This window comes from Peromyscus maniculatus, chromosome 11, assembly GCF_049852395.1.
Source record: "Peromyscus maniculatus bairdii isolate BWxNUB_F1_BW_parent chromosome 11, HU_Pman_BW_mat_3.1, whole genome shotgun sequence".
Lineage (NCBI taxonomy): Eukaryota > Metazoa > Chordata > Mammalia > Rodentia > Cricetidae > Peromyscus > Peromyscus maniculatus.
Genome location: NC_134862.1, coordinates 74,364,065 through 74,378,215, shown reverse-complemented (window position 1 = coordinate 74,378,215; position 14,151 = coordinate 74,364,065). Strand labels below are relative to the sequence as shown.

Sequence of the window (14,151 nt, the reverse complement as noted above, 5' to 3'; positions counted from 1 at the left end):
GCATTTAATCCTGGCACTTGGGAAGCAGAGGCGGGTGGATCTCTGTGAGTTGTGAGTTCGAGGCCCAGCCTAGTCCACATAGTGAATTCTGCAACAGCCAGGGCTACATAGTGAGACCCTGTCTCAAAAAGAAAAAAAAAAAAAGAAATAATTGCTTAAAATGTGTATCTTCTTTGACCCAGATTCTACTTCTAGAAATAATTTGTATCCAGGAATATTCTAAATGTGACATAAATAAAGATAGGCAGATAGATAAAGCTGGAACAATCTAAGAGCCCATCAATCGGGAAATGTTTAAATAACAGTAAGTACACTATAAAGCACTATACAGCCACTTAAAAGAATAAAGTTGCAGGGTGTGGTGATGCAGGTTTTTAACCCCAGCACTTGGAGACAGAGGCAGGTGGATCTCTGTAAATTCAAGACTAGCCAAAACTACACAGTAAGACCCTGTCTCAAAGAGAGAAAGAGAGAAAGAGAGAGAGAGAGAGAGAGAGAGAGAGAGAGAGAGAGAGAGAGAGAAAGAATTATTGCTATTACTACTGAGATTGGATGATTTTTATGTCATATTGTTCAATCAAAACTGGAAATTATATATATATATATATATCCCCATTTATATATTATTTTTTCAAAAGTATATTCAACATATTCAGGTTGGTTCTAAAGTTAGAAATGTAGACAATATTATTTTATGTCTTATACTGTGGTGCGAATAAACCATATATTACACATCGCCTATATTTCCAGGCATGCTAATACATAAGCACTGGAAAAGGCCCGGAGGGAGGGCCTGGAGGGACTCTTCCCCCATAGAGTACCCCATAGGGACCTGTGTTCACATCTCCACACCATGTAAAAGTCTCATTCCTACCTCTGTGACCCTGGCACTGGAGGGAGGGGGCAGGAGAATCCCTGGAGCCCATTGGCCAGCCTAGAGGGCTATAAACTCCAGGTTCAAAAGGAGACCCTGTCTCAGAAGAACTGGGTAGGGAGACACTTTCTTCATTACATAAAGTTAGCCATGGAAAGTTGCCCATGCTCCAGTAAATTACGCCCCCTCGCCCTATGCACATGCAAAGCAACCCTAATCAAATGTCCAAAAATGACATGAAAGTAGAGGGGGGCTAGAGGGGCGGAGGGGGCTCAGTTAGAGAGCGAGGGGGAAAGAGAAGGTAAAGGGGTGAGCATGGTCAAAATCATTATAGACACTGTCAAAGTACAAATAGTAAGGTGCAGGAAGGTGATCAAGCCCTGGCTCCCACATGCACACATGTACACACACACAAACACACACACACATACACACTCGCGAACACACACTCATACACACACACTCACACACATTCATACACACACACACACACACACACACACACACACACACACACACACACACGGACCTGGAAGGAAATACATATGTGGTTACCTCAGAGGTGGAAAAATAATCAAGGAGATGTGAAAAGAACTTTAATTTTTCTATATACTCCTATGTCAAAAAAAAAAATCTTTCCTAATAACCTGTGTTTTTGAAAACTTACTGTATACCAGATGAGCTCTTTCACCAGGTACCCCAGATCATACACTGCAAGGGGCAGGGCTGGGCAGTACCTTCAGATTATTCCCAGTGTCGCCTATGACTCCAGTATATCACAAACACAAACTAAAACAAACATGCAAATGGACCTCATGAGGATTTAGACTTGACAGACTGAAAACTCCTTCCTTCATGCTCCCAACTTTCCTTGAATATATCTGCCAGGAGGGCTACCCTCTCCACAGCCAGGCAAAGAAAAGGACCCCAGAAACAGACCGAAAACCAGTTGAAAGTATTCTTCTTTGGGACGGGATAGGATCATTGGTAAGATTAGGGTAAGTTGAATGAATGAAGTATTAAATCCTTCCTCAAAACTGCAAAGCACACTGACAGCTAACCTCCCTGCCCCTCCCCCTTGTTAATATTTTGGGGGTTTAAAGACACCACTTATCCCCTTCAGTCATGCTTTACAATGGTTCAGATAGGCTGTGTCTCAAAAGGTCTAATCTAGGCTGCATACTGTCAGTCTGCAGATCACAAAACACCTGAACACACAATTCAATTACTCTGTGTATTTAACAAAAATGAGTTTTGAATTAAAAGCCAATTTTAAAAAAAAATGAGATTTTTGCCCCCCACAAAAATTTACGGTTTCCACAAAGCTCACATCAGACAACAATGTGTTGGGACCTTGTGACAGTATCCACAGCTGGCTGCCTCCTCATGGGGTGTCACTTTGCACATAACACTACCCAGCCCACCTGCCCAACCTGTACTCTGGCTTCCTGGATAGCATGGCCTATGGAGTGTGTGCCAAGGGACTCTACCTGGATCTGCTGACACTTATGACGACGGGTGAAGTTCAGACTCCAAACAGAGCGCACACACCCTCTGATTTCTCCATACGCCTTGGTGAGAGGGCTCCCCATGCAAAGGGCCGCAACACAGATTTGGGGACCCAAGGTCTTGAAGTTAGTACCAGAATACCAAGCAGACTTCTTCCTGAGAAGGTCTCTGTGCTCACTCCCATCTCATTAGGCCTGCAGGACAAAAAGTCCTGAGTCAAATGACCCCCACGTGCAAAGCATTGCTTAGTCAAAAGATCCTAGTTCAGTCGGGAGGCAACCCCGCCCTCCCCCGGCCGCATAGCGAGTTTCAGGACAGCCAGGACTACATAGAGACCCCGTCCCAACAAGACAAAACAAACAAACAAACAAAAACAGGGCAGAATACTTCACTTTCCTGGCTTTCGGTTTGCTCACCCATCAAAGGGGACAATAAATGCAGTTCACAGGGCTGTCACGTGAATGGGTTTAAAAGGTGAGTATGAAAGCAGCTGTCAGCGCCTTAAAAGTATATACTAAGGTGGGTGTAGGGTAGGGCGGGAAGAGGGGCTCTGGAAGAAGGCGGGTAGAAAGCCTGGCTACATAACCCGAGGCCTCACCCTCTCCCCATTCTTCCTAGAGGAGCTGATAAATGCACGTTTTCACCTGCTCTCAAAAGTGGCTGAAGAAAGTAAGATGCATTATACAGGCAAACATCATCGATTTGGCAAAGCCGTGGCTCCAAGAAGCTAGGCTGCAACCCGGGATGGCTCTACCCTGAGGAGACAGATTCCAAAGCTCCAGCAGCCTCCAGCACCTAAGACAGTCTGATCTATCAGTGTCTCCCCCTGGGCACATCACTGAACCCAGTTCCTTTCCCTCCAAAACTGCAACTTTCCCCCTACCTAGCAGGGAGGAGGACTAAATGGCCGCTCTTGTAAACACTTTGCAAAAGGGATGAGAGGTACGTTAATGAAAAGGCAGCGTCTCAGAGTTGTGCTACCCAAAGGTGCCAACGCCCGGCTGCAGCCACTGGTAAGCAGGCTGCTCTGAAGCGCGTCGGGCCATCCCAACAGACGTCCTCATGCCACATGCCTTTGTCCATAGGATGCACCGGGGCTTAAGCTCTTGGCCCAGTTGGTAAAGTGCTTCTCCCCAGCCCCACAACGAACCAAATCTCCCTCTCACAGATCTGAGGAGCAGGGGCGCCCCTTCCACCGCACGGGGCGGGCGACGTCTGGCTTCGCCTCCCACCCAGGCTCTGGCACAGGACACCCTGAGTCCTGACCAGGAGGATGTTACTCACCTGGTCCTCACGGATTCCAGCTGGGGTCGCAGCCGCTGTGCCCCGCACCCCCATTCCTGAGCCGGCCTCAGGGGGCGCGGCCCTCCTCGGCTGAGTCCGGGGCATGCACTGATGCTCTCCCTTCCCAGGGGATGTGCAGAGGGGCTCCGGGGACATGGAGTGGGCTGCACTCGGCAGAACCAGGTGGGCTTCTGAAAAAGCCTCTGGCCGATCGGAGGGGCGCGCCCCCCAGGCTCTTCCCACAAAGAGCTCCAAAGCCAGACGCGAACGCGCCAGCGCCCCAAAAGCAAGGCTCGGTACAGCCGGGAACCAGCCTCAAGAAGACTTGGGAGAGGGGCGCCGGGAGAAGCAGAACATCGCCGAAAGGGAAGGGGGATGGAGGGGGGGAGGGCTGCAGACCCAGCCGGGCCGGCGCCTAGCACAATGCCTTCAGCGCCGCTCCATCCCGGGGCAGCCCGTCCCGCCCCGGCCTGCGCCCCCCACCCCCTCTCCCGCCCGGTGCTCACCGAAGCGCCGCGGCAGCGCAGGGCCCGGCCGCCTCCCCGCCGCTTCCTCCCTGCGAGCCCAGCCGCACCGCGCCGGGGACGCGAGGTTTCGGGTTTCAGCCCGCCGAGCCCCGCTTCGCTCCTCCCGCCGGCAGCACGCGGCCCCCGGGGCCCGGAGCAAGGCCGAGGAACTTTGAGGCGCTCGCGCTCCGCCTCCCGCTGCTCGCCCGCCCTCGTCGCCGCCCCGGCCGGCGCCCCGAGCCCCGATGCCCGGTGTCCCGCGCCCCGCCCCGCTCTCCTCCCTCACGCCCCTTCCTCCGCCGCCTCCCCGCCCGCCCGGCCACTTTTTTCCCCATTTCTTCCCACGAGCAGCCTCTGAGCAGCCTCGGCCCGCGGCTCTTTGTCTCGCCCTCACCCTCTTCATTCTCCCACTTTTCCCCCTGGAAACCTTTTTGTGGTTTCTACTCCGACCTCCTCTCTCCCGGTTCCAGCCTTTAGGGACATCCGTTTCCATTTCTCTCTCCATCCCTCAAGTACTTTCGGATTCTTCCCTCTCCACAATTGCATTCTCCTCCTCCTCCTGTCTCTAGTTGGACTCTGGGCATCCTTTCCCTTACTCACCTTCATCCAGCCAACCACTGAGGGCATCTGTCTAGTACCAGACTTTGTCCTGGACCCTGGCAATATCACAGTTAATAACCCCGAAGCCAGACTTTAAGGAATGAAAGCAGGTTGGAGTGGAGAGTGGATGTAAACAGACCTTTACAATGCCTCCATGCCCTCTCTCAACAAAGGGGGAGAAAAAACAGAGAGAATAAAGACCCGGGCCTGCTTGTGCAGAAGACGAAAGCTCTTTCTTATTCTTTCTTTCCTTCTTCCTCATCCCACATATTTCATACTTCTCTCCAGCCCCCTAGGTTTCTATGCTTTAATCTTAAAAAAAAACTGAAGCGAACCGTACAACTGCGAAGAAAAATAATCATAAAGGAAGAGCACATGCGTCAGCATAATAATCAGATACAAAGTAATAACGCCTGTTGTCAAGTTCCAGAAAAAAATAAATAAATAAAATACTGATAGTGAGCTTAGAGTAGTACTCAAATCCCTCTGAAATCCATCTGCTTGGATAAGTGCATTAATTATTCCCTTGTCTGCCGGTTGACACTGTGGGAGCTGCCTCCTTATTATTATTGGGCAGCATTTAGAATAATAATTCACTATCTACCACCTGCTAACCCCCCAACTGCTTTAGGGAACAAGTGGGATAATGAGGGGGAACAGTAAATGGATGGCTTGCTATTCTGTGTGATGCGATGCTTTTATTCCGTGAAAAATTAGGAGCTAAGTCCTTTTCAAAGTCTAGGTCATCCAGCCAATTAGATGCTCGGAGTGGCTTAAATCAAGGTGTTCTCGGGAGTATTTTAGACATGTATTCCAAAATCTCTGATTATTAATTTAATTAACATGGACTCAAACACCAACTAAGCCCTGTGACCCTGGGGGAATTAGCTATCCTTTTTGAGTCCCAGCTTATTCATATACAAAATGGGGGTGTGAGTACCTACCTATATATGGGAATTAAAAGTTAAATGAAGAACTGAAAAGTTGGTTCGGTGGTTCTGAGCACCTACTGCTCTTCCAAAGGACCCAAGTTGGAGTCCCAGGACCCACACCAAGTGACTTGAAACTACCTGTAACTCCAGCTGCAGGGGCATCCAACACCTCTGGCCTCTGTGGGCACCTGAACTCATGTGTACACACACACACACACACACACACACACACACACACACACACACACACACCCCTCATCTGTCACTGACAGCCATGCAATCTAGACATTAAGCTTTTCTGAAAGTTAGCAGTCAGGAAAGATCTGGAACTATTTGTCACAGAGTGCTGCCTTGGAGCGAATGAGAATTCAGAACAAATGGTTACAGCTTTTTGGATCTTATGCAAAAGGCACCTTCCACTGAGCAAACTTCTCTCAGATTTATTCTTTCATTTTGAATTTTTCAATGGAAAACATTTTTTAGCCTGCTGCTTATTACCTGATATATTATTTATCAGAAAGGTTTTTTTTTTTTTACCCATAACTCACAGGCTCAGAACTTACTGTACATTTGGGGATAGAAATTGCTGCCAACAAACACATTTTTTGATTGCTATCATAAGATTGTTTTGTGTTTTCCCCCTTCTGGAGCTAATATTGAGCTCTGAGCAGTTTCTAGTCAGAAGAAGAAAAATCAGAAATTATGATTGAAATAATTATTTCTCTCTGTATCACTCACTATGTAGGTGACAGCCATGTGCAAAAATTGCACTAATTTCATGCAAGAATATATTTTTTTTCTTGCAAAAAGAGAAATATGCACACACACACACACACACACACACAAATACAAAAACAAAACCTTCCTTAGTTGGTTTTATGAGCCATTCTTTTTTAGGGCCCTCAGAAGACTTCCAAGCTGAGAGGCCTCATCCAAATGAATCCCAAATGCTTCCTGAAGAACTCTCATCTAATGAGGCATTTTTAAGTAAACTATCCTTTCATCCCATCTGTCTACAAAAAGCTAGTAAAAGTAAGACGATGCCTTAGACTATCTGCACCACATGGACTATTATTGTACCACTCTTCAGACTCTGCCTTCCTACCCTCACAGCTAGGCCGAAATGTCTCCTCTTCCAAGAAGCCTTCCCTGGGCAATGTGAAAGACTTTCAAACTCTCTCTGTTACTTTTCCTGTATAGAATGTGTCTTGGTGTCCTGCAAGCACTTAAGAGGCAGAGACTGGTAGATCTCTGTGAGCTCCAGGCCAGCATGTGCTACAGAGTGAGTTCTAGGGCTACAGAGTAAGACCATGTCTAGAAAAAGGAAAAGAAAAAAAAATGCATCTCTACTTACCTGTATTTTTCTTTTTTTACAATTTCTTTATTATTTATTTTGAGCTTGTGTGCACGTGTGCAGTAGTGCTGTGGCCAGTTGCGAAGGTCATAGGACAGGAAACACCTCTTTCCTTCCACCATGTGTGTCTGGGGGTCAAACTCCAGTGGCCAGATTTGTCAGAGACACCTCTACCGCCGAATCTCACCAGCTCTTTACTCAGTTCTTTTCAGTATCCACTAGTAAACAAAAACACCCCACAAGAGCAGGTACCTTACGGGGTGAGACAGAGAGGTTTCTATTCATCAATATAAGACCAGGGCTCAGCCTGATAAAACATTTAAAGCAGCTGATAGCTGTAGTGAGAGCTCTGTGGTTAAAGTGCTGGCCCCAAGGCAAGCATAATGGTACCTTTAATCATAGTACTCGGGAGGCAGAGGCAGGTGGATCTCTGGGTGTTTGAAGCCTGCCTGGTCTACATAGTAAGTTATAAGACAGCAAGAGCTATACAGTGAAATCCTATCTCAAACAAATAAACTAAAACTAAAACACCCCCCGCCCCCCACACACACCAAAAGCTCTAGCCTCTCAAGGAAGCAAGAGGACCAAAGCTTGGATCTCAGAACTGATGTCAGGTAAGTGAGGTGGAGTTGGCCTGTAATTGCAGTCTCAAAAATCAAGGATGGGAATTCTCAAAGAAGCTGGCTAACCATTAGGTTGGTGAGCTCTGGGTTTGATTGAGAAACCTGTCTCAATGAATAAGTGGAAAATGATTCCCCAAATCAACATGGCCTCTACATGCATACACACACACACACACACACACACACACACACACACACACACACACTACACGTGCACCCACACATTTGTGACTGCCCCCGCCCCCCCGTGGAAATGTATCTCATACACACATACACCTTTTAAAAACAAACTTATAGCAAAGGTAAATAAAGGATGTTTTCAGGGACCTCTGATTCTGAAACTCCAGCAGAGATATAAAGCCCCTGAAGTATCTCACATACCACAAACACAAATGATAAACTAAGTTTGTTATGCTAGAGACTTCATTACAATTAAAAGTTGAATGCCCCCAAAGGACACCATCAGAAATGGAAAAGACAATTCCTGGAATGGGTCAAAATCTGTGCAAATCACAATCTGACAAAGACCTAGTATCCAGGTATATCCGAGGAATTCCTGTCTCTCAATACAAAGATAGCTCATTCTGCAAACGCTCAGAGGTTCTTCTCCAAAGAAGGTAAATATACAGCCAGTGAGACCACAAAGCTCATTGGCATTATTAGTCATTAGGAAAAAAAAAAAAACAAATCAAAACAACAATGGCATTCTGTTTTACACCCACTGGGATGGCTATGATCAGAAAGACAATAACAAGTTTCGCAAGCTGTGACGGAACCGAAGCCCTTGTACTTCACAGGTACTTCAGAAAACAGTTTGGCAGCTCTTCAAAAATGTCACATATAAGGTTATCACACGGCCCTGGGATTCCACATCTAGGTGTCTACCCAGGAAAGATGGATGTAAAAGCATGTACATGAATCTTCTTAGCTGTGTTATCATAACTTACCAAGAGTAGAAACTTCCCAAGGTCTCTCACTCGAATGCACAAACAAAATGTGGCAAATTCACACACAAGAACTTTACTCAGCCACTGTGGATGAAATCATGCTAATTGAAAGAAGGCAGACATAACACAACACATAGTGTATGATTCTATGTACATGAGAGATTCAGAATGGACAAATCTGTAGAGACAGAAATTAGCTTATGAATTGACTGGGCCTAGGAATGGGATAAACATGAAAGATGGCTGACGATGCATACAAAGCCGCTTCTGGATAGGATGAAAACCTTCAAAACTTACGTTAATGATGATGATGATGACCACATGAGGCTGAAGACCAATGAGCTGTATACCATACAACGTGTGAATTGTCTTTCAATAGAGACGTTTGAAACAAAAGGAATCCCCTGGAGAGTTTGTAAAAATGAATCTTGGGCCCCATTCCCAGAGATACCCTGCTTGAGTTCTGAGTAGCTGTTTATCTTTATTTAGTCAGGGTTACTTGCTGTGGGACGGTCTGTATGTCAAATTGCTCTGATTGGTCAATAAATAAAACACTGGTTGGCCAGTGGCCAGGCAGGAAGTAGGTGGGACAAGGAGAGAGGAGAATTCTGGGAAGCGGAAGGCTGGGGGAGAGAGACACTGCAGCCGCCGCCATGACCAGCAGCATGTGAAGACGCCAGTAAGCCACCAGCCACGTGGCAAGGTATAGATTTATGGAAATGGATTAATTTAAGATATAAGAACAGAGGCCGGGCGGTGGTGGCGCACGCCTTTAATCCCAGCACTCGGGAGGCAGAGGCAGGCGGATCTCTGTGAGTTCGAGGCCAGCCTGGGCTACCAAGTGAGTTCCAGGAAAGGCACAAAGCTACACAGAGAAACCCTGCCTCGAAAAACCAAAAAAAAAAAAAAAGATATAAGAACAGTTAGCAAGAAGCCTGCCACGGCCATACAGTTTGTAAGCAATATAAGTCTCTGTGTTTACTTGGTTGGGTCTGAGCGGCTGTGGGACTGGCAGGTGACAAAGATTTGTCCTGACTGTGGGCAAGGCAGGAAAACTCTAGCTACAATTACTATTTTATAATGAAACACTGTGACCAAAAACAAGTTGGGGGTGGGGGTGGGAAAAGTTTATTTGCCTTATTCCACATCATAGTCTGTCATTAAAGAAAATCTGGTCAGGAACCTGGAGGCAGGAGTTAATGAAGAGGCCATGGAGGAGTGCTTTTATTGACTTGCTCATGATGGCATGCTCAACCTGCTTTCTTTCTCTCTTTCTTTCTTTCTTTCTTCCTTTCTTTCTTTCTTTCTTTCTTTCTTTCTTTCTTTCTTTCTTTCTTTCTTTCTTTCTTTCTTTCTCTCTCTCTCTCTCTCTCTCTCTCTCTCTCTCTCTCTCTCTCTCTTTCTTTCTTTCTTTTTTTTAAGATTTATTTATTATGTATACAGTGAGTGTTCTGTCTGTAGGCCAGAAGAGGGAGCCAGCTCTCATTGTAGATGGTTGTGAGCCACCATGTGGTTGCTGGGAATTTAACTCAGGACCTCTGGAAGAACAGCCAGTGTTCTTAACCTCTGAGTCATCTCTCCAGCCCTCAACCTGCTTTCTTATATGGGAAGGGAAGTTATTCTGCAGTTATTAAGTTGTGAGTCCTAGACACACACACACACACACACACACACACACACACACACACACACACAGGACCACCAGCCCAGGGATGGCACCAACCACCATGGGCTGGGCCCTCCCCCATCAAGGACTAATTAAGAAAATGTCCTACAGTTGGATCTTATGGAGGCATTTTCTCAATGAGGTTCCCTCCTTTCAGAGGACTCTAGCTTTTATCAAGTCAAAAAAAAAAAAAAAAAAAAAAAACTAAACAGCGCACTGCTGTTTGCTGTTGAACATCACTCCCTTCTGCAGAAAGTGTACCCTCAAAGTTTCATTGGGAAACTGTGGCTTCCTCCTGGGGATCGACCATGGGGTTCACATGACCTTGATTTCTCTTCCAGCTCCAGCGTGCACTCTGCTTCTCAGCATCATCCATTTCTTTTTAGCCACAGTGGTTGGTTTACTGGGAACAGGAGACATCCCTCTGTTTCAAGTGAAGTCTTGAGGATGTTTTGCTGAGAACATGTACAATTGAGGCTGAGAATGTGGCTCAATGGTTGAGTATTTATTTGCCTAGTGTGCCTAAGATCTGGGTTCCATCCCTAGCACAGAAACAGAACAACAACATAGCAATTAGTTTCTTCCCTCCATGGTCTAAAGTGAGGGAGGTTTTTAGCAGTCATTTTGGGACCACAGGAGGGATCCTGCCTATGTGAAGCCCAAACTTAAGAAACAGCACACAGAGGGCTTGAGAGATGGCTCAACAGTTAAGAGTCCTTGCTGCTTATGCAGAGGATATGGATTCTGTTCTAAACACCCTCATAGTGTCTCAGAACTGTGATGATATTGTGTTCCCCAAAATATTGTGCACCCTGATAAACTTATCTGGTGTCAGAGAACAGAACAGCCACAATATTAAACACAGAGGTTAGGTAGTGGTAGCACATGCCTTTAATCTGAGCATTCCAGAGGCAGAGATCCGCCTGGATCTCTGTGAGTTCAAAGCCACACTGGAAACAGCCAGGCATGGTAACAAGAGCCTTTAATCCCAGGACGTGATGGCAGACAGCAGAAAGGTATATAAGGCGTGAAAACCAGGAACTAGAAGCTGGTTAAGCTTTTAGGCTTTTGAGCACAGTTCAGCTGGGATCCATTTGGATAAGGACACAGAGGCTTCCAGTCTGAGGAAACAGGATCAGCTGAGGAATTGGTGAGACCCTTTAAGATTTGTGCTACAACCTGGGCGGTGGTGGCACACACCTTTAATCCCAGCACTCAGGAGGCAGAGGCAGGCGGCTCTCTGTGAGTTCGAGGCTAGCCTGGTCTACAAAGCAAGTTCCAGGAAAGGCGCAAAGCTACACAGAGAAACCCTGTCTTGAAAAGGAAAAAAAAAAAAAAAAAAGAAAGAAAAAAAAGATTTGTGCTACACATAACATCTGTAACTCCAGTTCCAGAGGATCTGACACCCTTTTCTGACCTCTGCCAGTACTAGACACACAAGAGGTTTATATATACACACATGCAGGAAAAAGCTCATACACATAAAATTAAAATAACTAACCAGATGTGGTGGGCGCACACCTTTGGTCCCAGCACTTGGGAGGCAGAAGCAGGTGGATCTCTGAGTTTGAGGCCAGCCTGGTCTACAGAGCAAGTTCCAGGACAGCCAGGGCCACAGAGAGAAACCCTGCCTAAATAAATAAATTTAAAAGAAACATCACAAAAGAGAGTGAGGAAGAATTTAGGTCCTGGTTATACTCTTTGACCCTGGATGAAGATTTCCCTGCCAGCGGAGCATTCTACCACTGGTCATTCACAGGAGGCAATATTGTTTTGCCTAACTACTTTTTAAGACTTAGCATATTTTCTAAAATGTCATTTTTATATACAATGTGTTGTGACCACATTCACCCTCATCACCCTCTCTTCTTCCCATACCTGCCAGCCCTTTCTTCACAAATAACCCCGTCCTACGTCCATGTCTGTGTTGATGTATTTATTTTACCCCACTGAGTTTACCAGGGTTGCTTGTCTGAGAATGGGTAGGGAGTTATTTACCAGAGCATGGGCGATTTACCAATGGCTACATCACTGAAGAAGATGGCATTGGCCACTGGCAACCGTTAACTGCCAGTGGCTGCTCTTGGAGGGACGGGGCCTACAATCCACCTCTCAATCCATGATACGTTGAAGGGTTCATTTCTCGGCAGGGCTTGCGCAGGCATCCACAGCTGCTATGTATTCCTCGTCACAGTGCCCCCGCATCTCCAGAGAATGAGGTTTCTTCCAGATCTTACCTTTGTTCTGCCCGTCTACAGTGTTCCCTGGGCCTTCAGGGAGGTAATAGATGTGTCCCGTGTAGGACTGAGTAGCTGACGGTTAAGTCACAGATTTGACGAGTTAGGAGTGTCTGCGTTAACGGCTGCCCACTGCAAAAGGAAGCTTCTTTGGCCAAGGCCGAGAAGGTGCCAACAACTTTTTAATTAATTAAGTATGTATTTGGAGTTGTCACAGTGATTAGCCAGTAGTGGGAAGACAGAAATAGATCAGGAAGGCTCTTACCTAGGAAGATGTGGATATAATATGAGTAGAGCTAAGTAGCGCTAGCAACTGATGGTCACCACGAGAAGAGGAAGCAAATGGTCCCCCACACTGGCTTTCCAGAAGCTTCATTCTGCTCTGTTTTGTGTCTACCTTGGAGTGAAGTCACCTATGATTTTATGGGCTGTACGCCTCCCCTAGAGCAGTTTCATTGGCTTGTTCTCTCTCTCTTTCTTTCTCCCTCCCTCCCTCCCTCCCTTCCTCCCCTCCCCCCCTCTCTCTGCGTGAATGTGTGTGTGTGTGTGTGTGTGTGTAGGAAAAGCAAAAGCGAGAGGAGGAAAATTTGTCTCAAATGATAGGATATATGGACATTGGACATTTCTGTCAGAAACTTTGCTCATAAATAATGGATAATCCATGCACAACTGTCAATTAAACTCAGGCACTTTTTTGCAAAGATGGTCTACAGCACATAGACTCTCAGATCTGTCAAACTTGTATTAGGTCCTTTATATGCCCATTTCATTATCGCAAAAGAGGACAGATAAAATTTGCTCTCCACAAAGCAGCCAAGAATCAGAGAGGAAAAGAGAGTGGACCAAGGACATGGCATAGTTTCAGAGACATGCTCCTGTGAATACTTACTTCCTCCAACCAACCCGCCCCTAGTTCCTGCCACTTAAAAGAAATATACATTTGCCTTTTGATCTATAATAGTGGCACTCCTAGGAATTTGTCCCAAATTATAAAATGTCCTTAGAAGACATAAATACTTGTAATTTGAGAGGATAGAAACTACCCAGGCGTCTAACAAAAGGAGGTTGGTTAAGTAAGTTAGGATTGAAAGGCACAAAGGAATGAAGAGAGTCTCTATAAAATGTAATGGCAGCTAAGATGAATCGTTATGTCAAAAACACTTCTGCAAGACACAGGAGTGTCCGTTATGTGTTATGTGAGATAAAGAGAGCATGAACATGCTGGTGTTTGCTTACACTCAAAAGTGGAAGAGCACATCAAACAGTGGACCCCAGAGCAGAATGGCTCAGTGATGGGTACTGCTCTTGCAGAGGACTCTAGTTCAGGTCCCAGCATCCATGTTGGGTGACACACAACCACCTGTCACTCCAGTTCCAGAGAATCTAACGCCCTGTTCTGGAACTTGCTCTGCCTCCATGGGATTAAAAGAGTGTGCCTGACTCCTGGAATCACCTCTTTATCAAAGATTTTAGTGTGTGTGTGTGTGTGTGTGTGTGTGTGTGTGCGCGCGCGCGCGCGCTGTGGGATGGTCTGTATGTTAAATTGCTCTGATTGATCAATAAATAAAACACTGATTGGCCAGTGGACAGGCAGGAAGTAGGCAGGAAAAGGAGAGGAA

The 14,151-nt window shown here is 46.2% G+C and overlaps 1 protein-coding gene across 3 annotated transcripts in view; it reads right to left on the bottom strand.

Moving 5' to 3' along the window:
- Gpr161 (G protein-coupled receptor 161) overlaps positions 1–4,382 on the bottom strand; it is a 41,286-nt gene extending 36,904 nt beyond the window's left edge. The window contains exon 1 of one of the 3 annotated variants that reach the window (XM_076547909.1): positions 4,174–4,382. The gene's annotated coding sequence lies outside the window, so the exon portion shown is untranslated. Of the gene's footprint in view, positions 1–2,364; positions 2,483–3,667; positions 3,727–4,173 lie in introns of those variants that run through there. The other 2 variants (XM_042258490.2, XM_042258489.2) reach the window with 2 other exon arrangements.
- Between the last annotated feature and the right edge of the window lie 9,769 nt (positions 4,383–14,151).